Source organism: Macrotis lagotis, chromosome 1 (assembly GCF_037893015.1).
Source record: "Macrotis lagotis isolate mMagLag1 chromosome 1, bilby.v1.9.chrom.fasta, whole genome shotgun sequence".
NCBI classification, from domain to species: Eukaryota; Metazoa; Chordata; class Mammalia; order Peramelemorphia; family Peramelidae; genus Macrotis; species Macrotis lagotis.
The window spans coordinates 667,058,899-667,072,641 of NC_133658.1; the positions used below are offsets into that span (position 1 = coordinate 667,058,899).

General features: G+C 32.6%; 1 protein-coding gene across 1 annotated transcript in view; it reads left to right on the plus strand.

Annotated features, from left to right (window-relative positions):
* Positions 1 to 13,743, plus strand: part of COL5A2 (collagen type V alpha 2 chain) — a 182,149-nt gene that overhangs the window by 96,589 nt on the left and 71,817 nt on the right. The window contains exons 3-6 of the mRNA XM_074215519.1: positions 1,688 to 1,720; positions 2,554 to 2,586; positions 4,728 to 4,781; positions 13,260 to 13,370. The gene's annotated coding sequence lies outside the window, so the exon portion shown is untranslated. The remainder of the gene's footprint in view (positions 1 to 1,687; positions 1,721 to 2,553; positions 2,587 to 4,727; positions 4,782 to 13,259; positions 13,371 to 13,743) is intronic.

Consider the following 13,743-nt stretch of genomic DNA (forward strand, 5'->3'; position numbering starts at 1 on the left):
TAAAAATAATTTATATGAACTGATACAAAGTAAAGAGAGAATAAATGAGAGATCATTGTGCATAGTAATAGCAATGATGCAATGATGATCTTCATGACCCCATTTGAGGTTCTCTTGGCAAAGAAACGAGTCATTTCTCTCTCTCTAGATTATTTTTACAATGAGGAAACTGAGACAAACATGGCTAAGTGACTTGCAAAAATTCATACAGCTAATAAGTTTTCAAGGCCAGATTTAAATTTATGAAGCTGCGTCTTCCCAATTGGCCTGGCACTCTACCACCTAGCATAAATGGTGATAAATGGTGAAAGATTTAGCTACTGCTCAAAGCAATGATCCAAGGCAATTTTCAAGGACCCATGATGAAAAAAAGGAGAGAAATAAATGGTTAACTCTGAATGAAAACTGAAGTGAAATTTTCTCAATTCCTTGATTTTTCTTATTTTTCAAAACTGTGGTTAACATGGATATCTATTTTCACATGATTTTGCATGTATAATTGATATAATTTTGCAATTGAAAGGAATTATTAAAAATGAATAAATAATGCATTTTTAAAACATGTTTAAAGACAGATCTGTTCTTTCTGCTCACAAGATGATTTTTATCACAATCCTGAGGGTTTTCTAAACTCTCTGTTCTTTGTTCTGCTTTTATTTTAAGTCATTTTTCTCTTATTAAATCTTTTTTGTGGGACCATATTAATAAATCATCAGACATTCTGATTTATATTTGTTGCCCAATCTGAATGTTTTCTCCATTCCTTTATTCAATTCATTATTACAGATACTGACCAGAATAGATCCGCTACCCTTCCACACTCCTTCCACGGTCCCACTGCCCTTTCTCCTTTATAGACCCCATTTTCTTATGCAGAAATGACAATCCTGAATTTTTTACCTTCTTTAAGCATAAAAATGCAATTTTGCTTTTATATACTCAGTCTTTGAGAATATAATGTGTGAATGCAATACTTTATTGAAAAACAATATTGAGTGCGCCTATTATATCTACCTTTAAGGAAATTATTTTGGCATGAGTTTATCCTCCAAAAACCCATGCTATTCCCCACTCCCCCCATATTTTCAAGTCATTGCAGTTTGTTGTTAATTGATTGATGCCTTGTTTCAACTTCATCTGCGGTACCTAAGTTAAATTCAATCATCTGAAATCACAAGGGCCTTCCATTTTCCTTTTTAAAAGATGCCCCAACATTTCCTTCTATTTAGTCCTTAGAAACTTTTTTCTATATTTCATTAAATCTCAACAGTTAATGACTAGCATCATAGCAACATCTGTCACTTTCTTGAGTAATTTTTGCATATTTCATCAAATATTAATTGTTAATTCAGTCTTTTTTTCTGAAATGTTTTAATCTTTATCCATTTCTTTCCTTCTTTTCATATGACTTTCCATATCTTTCACTGAATTGTTGATCTCTTTATTTGATCTTAGGCTTCTCAAGGGACAATGTAATCTTTCATCTTTGCATCTCCAATAACCAGGACAGTGTCTTTCACATATGAGCCAATTAATAGTCCAGTTAGCTGCACATAAAAAATATTATAACCCTGTTTCCTTCAATTTCCATGTGGAATTTTCTTATATTTAAGCATTATAGAGTAGTAAAAACATCATTTAGTAAGGCTGTTCATTAATGATAATTTAAAAAATTTCTTCTCCATAGGGACAAAAAGGAGAACCTGGATTAGTACCAGTTGTAAGTATTTATCCTTTCCCCCCCATGTAATTGTTTATCTAATTAAACTTTTTTTTGAGAGAAAAAAATATGAGAAAAATTCTTAGATTGAGAAACATTGATACAACTCCATAGATGCAGTTCAAAAACTTCAATGTATCAGTTTTGAAGTTTATTTGCTAATGATAGCACTTGAATCATAAGCACTAAGTTCTTGAATTTTCATTCAAATTTATCAAAGGACAAAAATATGACATTATAAAAACTTATTTTTCTCCATAGTTGTGCTGTGAAAGTTGAGTGGCACTATGAATGTAGGATTGATGCTGTGATGATAATTCTATCATCCAGAAAGAAAAGGGAAAACAATATTTTATTAATTCAAAGTATCAGTGATGCTGATGAGATTCTCACAGAATATATTTAGATTCAGAGATAATAGAAAATATGATGGTATTTCCCTTTGATGGAGCAAGAGATACTTGCTCATGTCCTGTGAAATAAGGATGATAATAAGACATTTATTATTCAGGTGCCTTGCCTAATAATCACAGACATTAAATGAACAAAATGTCATTGTCCAGAGATGCTGATATAAAACTTTTGATGAGTTATGAAATAGTAAAGGCTCATATAATAATTCTTATTAGACTAATCTTTGAATTCACATTTATTTTTAGATAGTTTATGTGATTTAGACAAAGATAATGAAATATATGATTTTTGTTGAATCATATTCTATCAAGAAAGTGGATAGTCTAGCCTATATTAATTTTCTCAAATGGATATTATTTTTATTCTTAGAATTGTAGGGAAAAATAATTTACCTTTCACTGATGATTTTATTTATTTAGGTAACTGGAATTCGAGGTCGCCAAGGACCAGCTGTAAGTACTTCTGTGATTTTATCTCCTTTGAAAATATTGTGACTAAAAAATATTATATTCAGCTGAATATGGTAAAATTCAAAGTAATTGGATCCAAAGTATCCAAAATCTAAAGCAAAATATAAAAAAATCCAAAACTGAGTTGGTCTTAATATATCTCAAAAATTATTTTGAGAAGGAATTTAATAAAAAATAAATAAAATAAAAGACCATTTTGTAGTAATTTATACCTCAAAGGACCAAGCTATGTAAGTTAATGCAGTTCATTAGAACATACTAGAAATACTAGGATGAACATTTATTTCAGAATAAATCCAATTTCAAAATAATATCCACTTATAATTTTTATATTTGAAGTTCATTTGCATCAATAGGAATATTATAGTAAAATATTGAAAATATTAAAATTTCTTTCATCAATTGATACAAACAACATGCCTTTGATTGTTAACAATCTTGTTCTGGTAGTGGAGTTGTAGGGAATAATTAGAGGACATTTTAAAATACACTTGTTTTCTATTTTTCCAATTGAAATTACTAATTGATTCATGATCTGTAGTAAATTTAGGGAATAAAAAATATAAATATAACACATTTTAGTTAAGCATGACAAAATTGTTCTGAATTTAGTTGTAACCCATCATCCTATAGGTGTCAAGATTTCAAACACATGCATACTACACACACACACACACACACACACAAGCACATAGGAGCTATGCACCACCACCAAAAGCAAAGCATGACAGAGAAACCTACTAAATTAGCTTTACTGAATTGTGAATCTGACATGTCCTTCTCCATCTCTGTTTCAACTAGTCCTGAATTTTGAATTTAATGGTTTTTATGATCTGATTTATTGTGAATTTTTTTCTCACTTCAATTCAAGAATGCATTTTGTAGGGGAAGAAAAGGTAAAAATGGAAGAATTTTTTCTAAAAATCAAAATTTCCATAAGTTTTGTTGCTTTCTATAAATGTCATAAACCTGTTCTACTTAGGAAAATCTGAAAATTCTTTTACTTATTAGAAATATTTTGAACACCCTCCATTGAAGTCCTTTTCTAAAATCTCACTCTGGTGTGGAGTACTCTTGGGTTCTCAATGAATAAATCAGCTGAGCACAAGTTTGAGATAATCCTTTAAGGATGGCTTGTCTGTTCCTGAAAAGCAGCCTAAATATGCTTGTAAAATGTTCATCAACAGATAGTTTCATTTGGCAATAGGAAATTTGGGGATGGGAAGGAAATTCATGGAATTATCTATTAATCTGTGAGCTAGAGGGAATACCCACAAGTGAAATCATGATCCTAAACTACTTTTGAACAAGACACTATAGCAATTACAGTCTGGGGGGATAAGTGATAAAGTGTGATGAACTACTTAAAGAATTTTTGAAAATCTGTAAATAATCAGTTGACTAAATATTTTTGTCCATTACTTTATTTGTGAACTGAACAACTCTAGTCTGAGGTGTGTCTGGTAGACAGCAGACAGCCACTGAATGTTTGCAATTTTCATTTTTGATGTTTAAGCCTCAAGTTGTATGATCAGAATTTAGCAGTGATGCAATATGTTCATCTTTTGGAGTATTTTAAAATTTATTTTGTGATTGCATGCACAGTGTCAGATTGGTCTTGATAAATTTTTCTTTGGTAACTTTTAATTATAACAACAATAGTAATTTTCTTTTGTCAATTTAACAACTAATAATGGTATTTGCTGCTGTTTTAAAATCTCTGCCATTGGTATTGTTGTTAATAAACTGGGGTAAATAGATTTAGAACATTCTTCAGGGCAGCTAGGTGGTGCAGTGGATAAAGCACCAGGCCTGGAGTCAGGAGTACCTGGGTTCAAATCCGGTCTCAGACACTTAATAATTACCTAGCTGTGGGGCCTTGGGCAAGCTACTTAACCCCATCTGCCTTGCAAAAAAAAAAAGAACACTCTTCAGAAATGAAGGGCTAACACATATACATGATTTTATTTTCTATATTTTTCAAATTGTCTAAATAAAATAATGCTCTTTTCCATTTCTTTTTTTTTCTTACATCAACTGGAGTTCTAAATTTTACTTTTGCTTTGATGTATAAAATGTATATACCTTCATAAGACTCATACTTTTCTTTTTGTTGCAATTAGGGACCTCCTGGATCTCAAGGACCAAGAGGAGAGCGAGGTCCTAAAGGAAGACCTGTAAGTTGCTAAAGACTTTGACCTCCTAGAAATATTCTCATGCCAGACAAACCTGCATCATTTTTAATGATCCTGAATAAGGTATTTGTTTCTAGTCTCCTGTCCTATTCTATTAAACATTTCAAGTTACTCTTTATTTGAAGTGGTTATGCAGGCATGGTTCTGCCTTAAATTTCAATTAATATATATGTATTATAGTCACTTTAGACAAATCATTTAACCTCCCATTCCCTCAGACATTTCACTGATTTTGTCCTCTGTAGAGTTTCTGATCACATTAGTAAAAGGAGTTTCCCCATGGAGTTCTCCCACTCTAATGAAATCATAGGTCCAACTCCTTTTCCTATATATAAAAAGGGTATTTATAAATTATACAGAAGTGATATATGTTGAATTCTTAAAAACCCATTTAAAAATAACAAAGCATATGTGGAGAAAAATTATTAGTACACTGAACTGCTTTTATTTTAATTTTTTTGGAAGATTTTATTTTGAATTTTACAATTTTTCCCCTAATCTTGCCTCCCTCCCCCCATCCCCCACAGAAGGCAGTTTGTTAATCTTTTCATTGTTTCTATGATATGCATTAATCTAAGTTGAGTGTTATGAGAGAGAAATCATATCCTTAAGGAAAAAAACATAAAGTATGAGATTCAGCAGAATTACATAATAAGATAACTTCTTTTTAAAATTAAAGGTAATAGTCTTTGGTCTTTCTTTAAACTCTACAATTTTTTCTCAGGATACAGATGGCATTCTCCATCACAGATACCCCAAATTTGTGCCTGATTATTTCCCTGTTGGTATGAGCAAGTCCATTAAGGTTGATCACTGAACTGCTTTTAAAAAAAATCACCTTCAAATATCCTTATCCCTTCTTTTTTTCTATCTTTTCCCCTTTATCAAGACCTTTCCACTCTTGTCTCCTACCTCCCTTTCACACACACACACACACACACACACACACACACACACACACACACACACAGACCCCTTCACATACACTCCAAGTATTTTTTTATACCACTCTATTAATGAGCATTAATGATCTGATAAATCACTTTTGAGTAATTTTATGTAATACTTCTAGAAATATCATTTTTTCTTTTTAAAAAAGGACAGAAGAGACAACCAAATGATTAGCACAAAGGAATGAATTGATAAGGGTGAAATTTTTAACAGTATCTGGTTAAATGTGATTTTTTTTTTCAGGGATAGAAATGTTGGTAGAAGAATCATTTAATAAATTATTATAATGTACTAGGCCTTCCCCTAAGGGCTGGAGATATAATCACAATCAAACAAAAATAGCCCCAGTCTTAAAGTGCTTATATTCTAATGGGGGAAGACAACACATAAAAGAGAACTATAAAGAGAAAAGAAAGACTTGTAATGGTATGGAGAGGGCTAAAAAGTACTATGGTTCCAAACACCGTCAGAACCTGGCTTCTCAGGAGGAAGATAAGGATGATGATGATGATGATGATGGCAGTTAGCATCTAAGCTCTTCAAAGCACTTTGAAAATATTATTTCATTGTATCCTCACAACAAACATGCAAAGAAAATTATATTACTGCTCCCATTTTATAGATGATGGAACTGATGCATTCAAAGGTTAAGACCCTTGTCCGAGGTCATATAGTTAGTGTCCAAAGCAGAAATTGAACTCAGATCTTCCCAGTTCCAAGTCCCATGTTCTATTATAGCATGCCATCTATCCACATGATAACAATATGGACATAGGCAGCATGGTGTGAAGAATTGAAGGGAGACCTACCTAGTAACTATCCTCAATTCACACCCTATAGATGTCGGTATAGTTTGTCCTTGAATGTGCACCTTTAGTTATGATGTTTCCTATTGAATCTTTCACTGGCCAACAGCTTTACCTTTGTGAGAGGGAACAAGATGGGATTGGCTTCAATCTTATAAATTCCATCAGTTCCTAGTCTGAGGCTAGGGTTAACAACCACATACAGAGTCACAGATGTTCCTATGCAACATTGTTCAATGAAATAGAACAATAATTCTCAAACTTTATGGTCTAAGATCCCCTTTGTAGACTTAAAAATTGTTGAGGACCACTCAAAGAACTTTTGTTTCTGGGAGTTAAGTCTATTAACACTGCCATATTAGAAATGAAAGCATCTTTTTTAAAAACATAAGTAGTCTTCATTTTACAAACACTTCTGAATGGTTCATGGCATTTTTCAGTTGACCTTGGACCACACTGTTGGTTTAGAATATTTGATACCAGACTGCCACATATTTGTCTGACCTTTTGTTCTAGCACTTGATATTGCTTCTCAGATCTTGGTTTTCTCTTGAATCCACATAGATCCTCCTACTGTCAAACAGCTAAATGGGTTAAGAGTTTATTTAAGTAGAGTGTGCTCATCTTCCTTCTAGAGAAGTTCATTCAGCTAATTAGGAAGCAAGAGTTCACATAGAGAGGGTTTTGTAACTGGGGGATAGGGGCCCTTAGTTGACTCTCCATAAATGTGGACTCCAACAATAACCAGCATCCTCTTGGGGCCCAAGTTTGGGAGATTGTAATTCTCTCTGGATTTCCTAGTTATAATCTATAAGTTCCTCCATTTCCTTAAGTTAAATGTTAAGAGGGAAAAGGACTGTACCTGTGAATTCACTGGAACAGGTAATCAGGAGGTGAAAAACACATCTGCTTAAGAGGATCAGCACTTTCTCTGCAATTTAGAGTGTGTTGGAGATGACAAGAATACTGAAAGATAAAATGATCTAGCCAGGTTCACACAACCTGTATGTGTCAAAGGCAGAACTTGACCTCAGGTCTTGGTTTCAAGGTCAATTATGTTCATTTCACCATGCAAAATATTAAAAAAAAGGAGGGGGGAAATAGAGGAATTAGAATCTGAGAACTCAGGAAAGAAATGTCATGTCAAAAAGTTGGATAATAATTGATAGAAATGAAGAGGAAGGGATGAAATTGATTAAAGCTGCTTTGTCTCTGACTCAAACATCCTTAACATTGCTTCTTGTTCTTTTGTCCTTAAAAACTAAGGAAGGACAAGGGCAGGGTTCAAATATTTATAAAGACCTATCAGGCATTATGATAATCAATTTGCATATATTGTTTTGTTTGATACTCTCAACAACTCTGTAAGATAGGTGCTATTATACTTTCCATTTCAAAATCGACAAAACTGAGGCAGGCTGAAGTAAAATAATTTACCCAAGGTCATACAGTTAATAAATTTCTGAGTCTGGATTTGAATTCAAATGTCCTTTTAACTCCAGACTGAGCAATTTTATCCACTATGTCACCTAGCTGCTGATACTATGATCCATATTTCTTCTTTTGAAATTGTGAAATGAACTTTTGTCTGCTCAGGAACCACTTATTAAGTACCTACTATTTTCAACACACAAAAAAGATATACCTTGCCCTTGAGGAACTTATAGTTCAATGAAAGAAGATTATCCACAAAAGGAAGCTGTCAAGAAGGTAGGGGGGAAATGGTAGAAAAGGCAAGGAAGTTCCAAAATAGGGCAACCACGTGAGAAATGAGACTTCTATGTTGAATTTCCTCTTAAATGGAGCTTTTGGAGTGCATGTCTTTGTCTTCTAATCAGAGGGGAAGATAATGGTGTGAGAATGAAGACTGCCTGGTTCTTGCAGGATGATGAGGTTGTCCCAAAAATTAAAATCTGAGGTTATGTGGAAAATTCTATAATAGTGCAGCCAGGATTGAAAATGCATCTTTCCTCAGACTGCAAAAATGCAGTGTGTATGTGTGTGTGTGTGTATGTGTGTGTGTGTATGTGTCTGTCTGTCTCTGTTTCTGTGTGTATCTAATGTGTGCCAAAGTACTATTCATAATTCCAAGTTCCCAAATATCTCTTCTTTTCATGTTATACTTTATATTTGCCAGCTCAGAACAGGTAAAATCATAACAGTGCATGTCACTGCTTGGTTCCCAAGAACTTTGGAGATTCTTCTTAGTTAAGTAACTTTGTCTTTCCAAGACACAATCCCCTTATCTACATGTTGAGATTGTATTAGATTATTGCTAAAATTAGTGTTGAAATTTTTATGATGCTCTTTATCAGTAGTCAAATTCTAGGTGATTCTATAATTGTATTTATCCATTTACAAATATGTCAACTATGGATGTTTAAATGTTGCCATCTAGTGGTCATCTTGGAGTATTCCTTTTGGTTTCTAGTCTGCACATTAGTTAACTTTGTAACTTTTATAAAAAGAGGACTTTAGACTCATCCATTCATTATTTCTTCAAAGGCTACCAGTTGAGATATTCCATGGATTTATTTAGTAGCTATCTTTTGGTTAATAGAAATAATCATATTTATTAGGTTCATCTTATGATATAATATTAATTTCTATTTTACAACAATTTAAAGAAATTTTTCAAAATTCCAGTTTTGTACATCTAGCAGCATATATATTTGAGACAAGACTTAGCATGACAAAATATTTAATTTTATTCATTTCATAAAGTATATTATTTACAGGTCACTATCCCAGAAAATGAATTTTCCAAATAATAGAATAAGGAAGGATGTCTGTTTCTACAACTCCCCAAATTTCCCTCTACTTTGATAATAAAGAGTAATAGCTATTACTGTATTTCTAGGGATATGTGTGTGCATGTGGGCTTTTTTTCAAGACAAAACTCCTTAGAGGGGGGTTATATATTTTATTTTACTCTCAATATATTATTATATCTGATTACTACTAAGTAATAATATACAGTGGATGATATAATGATGATATGATATACAGCAGATGATATAATCAGGTAGCCAGTCAATAAACTAATAATCTACTATGTTTCAGGCACTTTGCTAATTGCTAGGGATACAGTGAAAGTTAAAATAAAGTTCTTGTCTTTGAGGAAGTCACAATATAATATGGGAGACAATAAAGGATATATGTACCTATATATATATATATATATATATATATATATATATATGTATGTATATTCATGGAAGTATACATCAAAAGATAGATAGATAGATCATAGATAGATAATTGGATGGATGCACACATAGATTGATTGATATATTGATTATTGTCTAAAAGTTCAGACATTTAAGGGTATAAGCTGTACCTCCCCTTAATGTTCTTATTTTGACAGTATAGATTTGGAAGCTTAAATGTTAACTTGAACCTTTATAAAAAAAAAGATACCTTCATTGAATTGTCAGTTTTTAGATATAAGTGCTGACAAGGAGAGCTTGAATTGCTTTCCTAAGAAATTATAAAAATAAAGTACAAGTATGGGTTTTACAGACTATTTTGCTAGCCTATTTTGACCTAGCCGCCCCTAGGATATTCTTCTTAATCAGCTCAATTCCTATCTCCATTCAATTCATTCTCTCGACTAAATTCATTTACATTTTATTATATTTTTATCTTTTTGCTAATGAGAATCTCACTAGCGCAGTTATCAATGGAGGAAAGCATAATGACATAAAACTGAGTCTAGCCTTTCAGAGGAGAGAGCACTCATAACTATACCAAATTTCATATTTCAATGATTAAAAAGGTAGCTCTGAACACACTCATAATAATGCTCTGCATTTTCACTTTCATTCTTAAAAATGTTGAATCTTAACTTTTAATAGTAATGGTAAAACATGGTTTATAAAACAATATGAATTTTATGACAAAAGAAAATAGAAGGTAATTGGTAGCTCAAAGTATCAAAAAGAGAAAGGGAGGAAGCAGCTAGGTGGCACAGTGAATAGAGAACTGGCTTTGGAGTCAGGGGGACCTGAGTTCAACTTCGACCTCAGACACTAATTACCTAGCTGAGTAGCCTTGGGCAAGTCACTTAACTCCAATGCCTTGCATTGGAAGAGGAAGGGAGCCTCCTAATGTGAGGTAAGAGAACACAGAACATTAATTATCAAAGAGAGTACTCTATAAATTGATTAGTTGGCATGTTTTTAGGGAAAAGAAAACATCAGGGAATAAGTAGAAATAGTAAAAGTAGATGGTACAAGTACTATGTTCTAGAAAATGGTTGAATAAGACTTAAGTATAATATGAATGTTTTAGTGCCTGCTAACCAAATTTACATAATAAATCAATTTGCTTCTCATAGTTGACTTTAGAATTTGCACAAGAAATATGATTTATATCTGTGCTAAGTAAAAATATAATAAAATGTAAATGAATTTAGTCGAGAGAATGAATTGAATGGAGATAGGAATTGAGCCGATTAAGAAGAATATCCTAGAGGCAGCTAGGTGGTGCAGTGGATAGAGCACTGGCCCTGGAGTCAGGAGGACCTGAGTTCAAATCTGACCTCAGACACTTAATAATTACCTAGCTGTGTGGCCTTGGGCAAGCCACTTAACCCCATTTGCCTTACCCTCCCCAAAAAGAATATCCTAGACACCATATAATGAAGCAAATGACTTGCAAAAAGTTAACTAATACAGTTTCTGGTGAGGATTTTAAGGTAGTTGTATTGAATTTGAGAAGTTAATTTTTGGAGATTAAATAAGATCAGTTTTTCCTGTAAATTTTCCACCATTTAGCAGCAAATGCTTTCTAAATGGATGTTCACATGGAAGGTCTAGGGATTGAAATAGAACCTGTGATTTCACTGAGATAATGAAACTCCTTTAACTAATGTAAGATGATTACATCCTTGCAGTTTGCAGTCTTGGAAAGTAATCTCAAATGCTGAGAGATTAAATAACTAGTCTAACACCAAACAACCAGGATATATTTGAGATAGAATTTGAATTCAGCTTTTCTTGACTTCAAGAAGCTGTTTTTGTAGCTACTGTTCTACATTGCCTCCCTAATTATGGGGTATGCTAGCCCAAATGAAAGATAGTTTGTGTATCACATTGATGGGAAGGATATAGGTAACATTGAATGTTGTCAGATGAATAATTCAGGACTGAAGACATAAGAACTTTAATTTTCTTGCAGGTATATCTAGAGGAATACTCCATCTTTGTACTTACTTGTTTATTGTGTATCTCCACAAAAGTCATAAAATCCTAAATTTTTTATGAAATACACTACCACTAAATAACTTTCTGAGTTTTTCTCCCCTTATGGTCTCATCTCTGACATAAAATTATCAGTTTATCTTTTAAGTTTTTTTTCAGAGACTCTAGATCAGTAAAGTTTCATTTGTTGTTTCTGTTCCCAAGTCTACAGTTTTGAGGTTAATAATCAATTAATATGGCAATGAAGAAAGAAAAGAAGAGAGGAAGAGTCTGTATTATCTTATAACTTTGGGTTAGAATCTGTGAGACACTCTTGCTTGCCCATCCTTAGAGGCAATAGTAGGAAATAGTAACAGAGAGTCTATAATCTGAATGTAGGATAATTCAGCTCTTCAGAATCAATTTCTAAACTTTAATGAATTATAAAATGCAGTAAAAAAATATGGTATTTTACTGAGATTCTAATACTCTCTGTATTATGCAAGATAAAATTAAATTCTCTATATAAAATTCTTCACATTCTGAATCTTTCTATTTTTACAAGATTATTTTATGTAACTGCTCTCCACATTCTCATCTATTCATCCATAGTTGTCTACTTGTGTCATACACATAGACAGTGCTCCTCTTCCATCAGCATACAATTTGTACTACTCCATGCTCAGATGTTTATCCTCCTCAGCCCAGTCTTTTAGATTCCCAAACTTTCTTAAAGATTCAGTTCAAGCATCAAATTTCATAGAATGTTTTTTTCCAGTTCTTTCTCCTGTAAGGTTCCCATGAATTGACATTTTATCTATCTTTTATATCTAAAATGTTTATGTTGTCTTTCTCATTATAATGCAAACCCTTCAACATTAAAGACTGTTTCTTTTTCTTTTTGTATTCACAGTTAAAAGCACAATTCCTAGTATATAGTAAAAATTTAATAAATGATTGTTGATTGATTCATTGAATATTAAAAATCTTTTTATAAATGCATTTAATAGAAAATTTCTTGTCAAAATTATTCTTCCAATAGCAAAACCTCAATGAAATGCTGACTTTGGTAATGGGGCAGAATTGTCCAGCTGTTGAACTGTATTTCTGTGGAAATCTACCAGTAACCAGTAGATAGCTATGGTTGAATAGATGAGAATGTGGAGAGCAGTTACATAAAATAATCTTGTAAATATAGAAAGATTCAGAATGTGAAGAATTTTATATAGAGAATTTAATTTTATCTTCCATAATACAGAATTAGAATCTCAGTAAAATACCATAAAGGTCATTTTTAGTTCTTGTACTTATGTCTTCATCCATCTTATAGATGTTAATATTATCTTTTTTACTGCATTTTATACTTCATTAAATTTTAGAAATTGTTTCTGAGGAGCTGAATTATCCTACATTCAGGTTATAGACTCTCTCTTCTTGAAGAAAATTGATCTATTGGTTTTTCTCCCCATACAAATCTGGGAAACCAATTTTTATTGGTTATGTCTCTCCTTGTTTTCTAGGGTGCACGTGGTCCACAAGGAATTGATGGAGAGCCTGGAATTCCTGGTCAACCTGGTGCCCCTGGGCCCCCAGGACATCCATCCCACCCAGGACCAGATGGCATCAGTAGGGTATGTTATATTTGTATGAAAGGCTAACCATGTTTAAGGATATTTTTGAATCATTACTCTGTTTAATAGAGTTTTTCTTACTATGATATCTCATCACAGCATAGAGTTGATCCTTGAGGGACATTTATTTTAATTGAGACTTAGGAGTCACTTCTATGATATTTCCCCAGCTGCACTTAATATCTCTAACACTCACCTTCCTTCCTTATATACAGAATGAGAATAATATTAATATACTTTCTAAGTATTTCTATGACAAAAGTATTTTGTGAGTCCTAAATTCTCTTCTGAGAATAATGTGCATCATTATGATATAAACAGTTCTCAAATTGTGGTATGTTCTTTCAAAAAATAAAGATTTCAAGTCCAGATG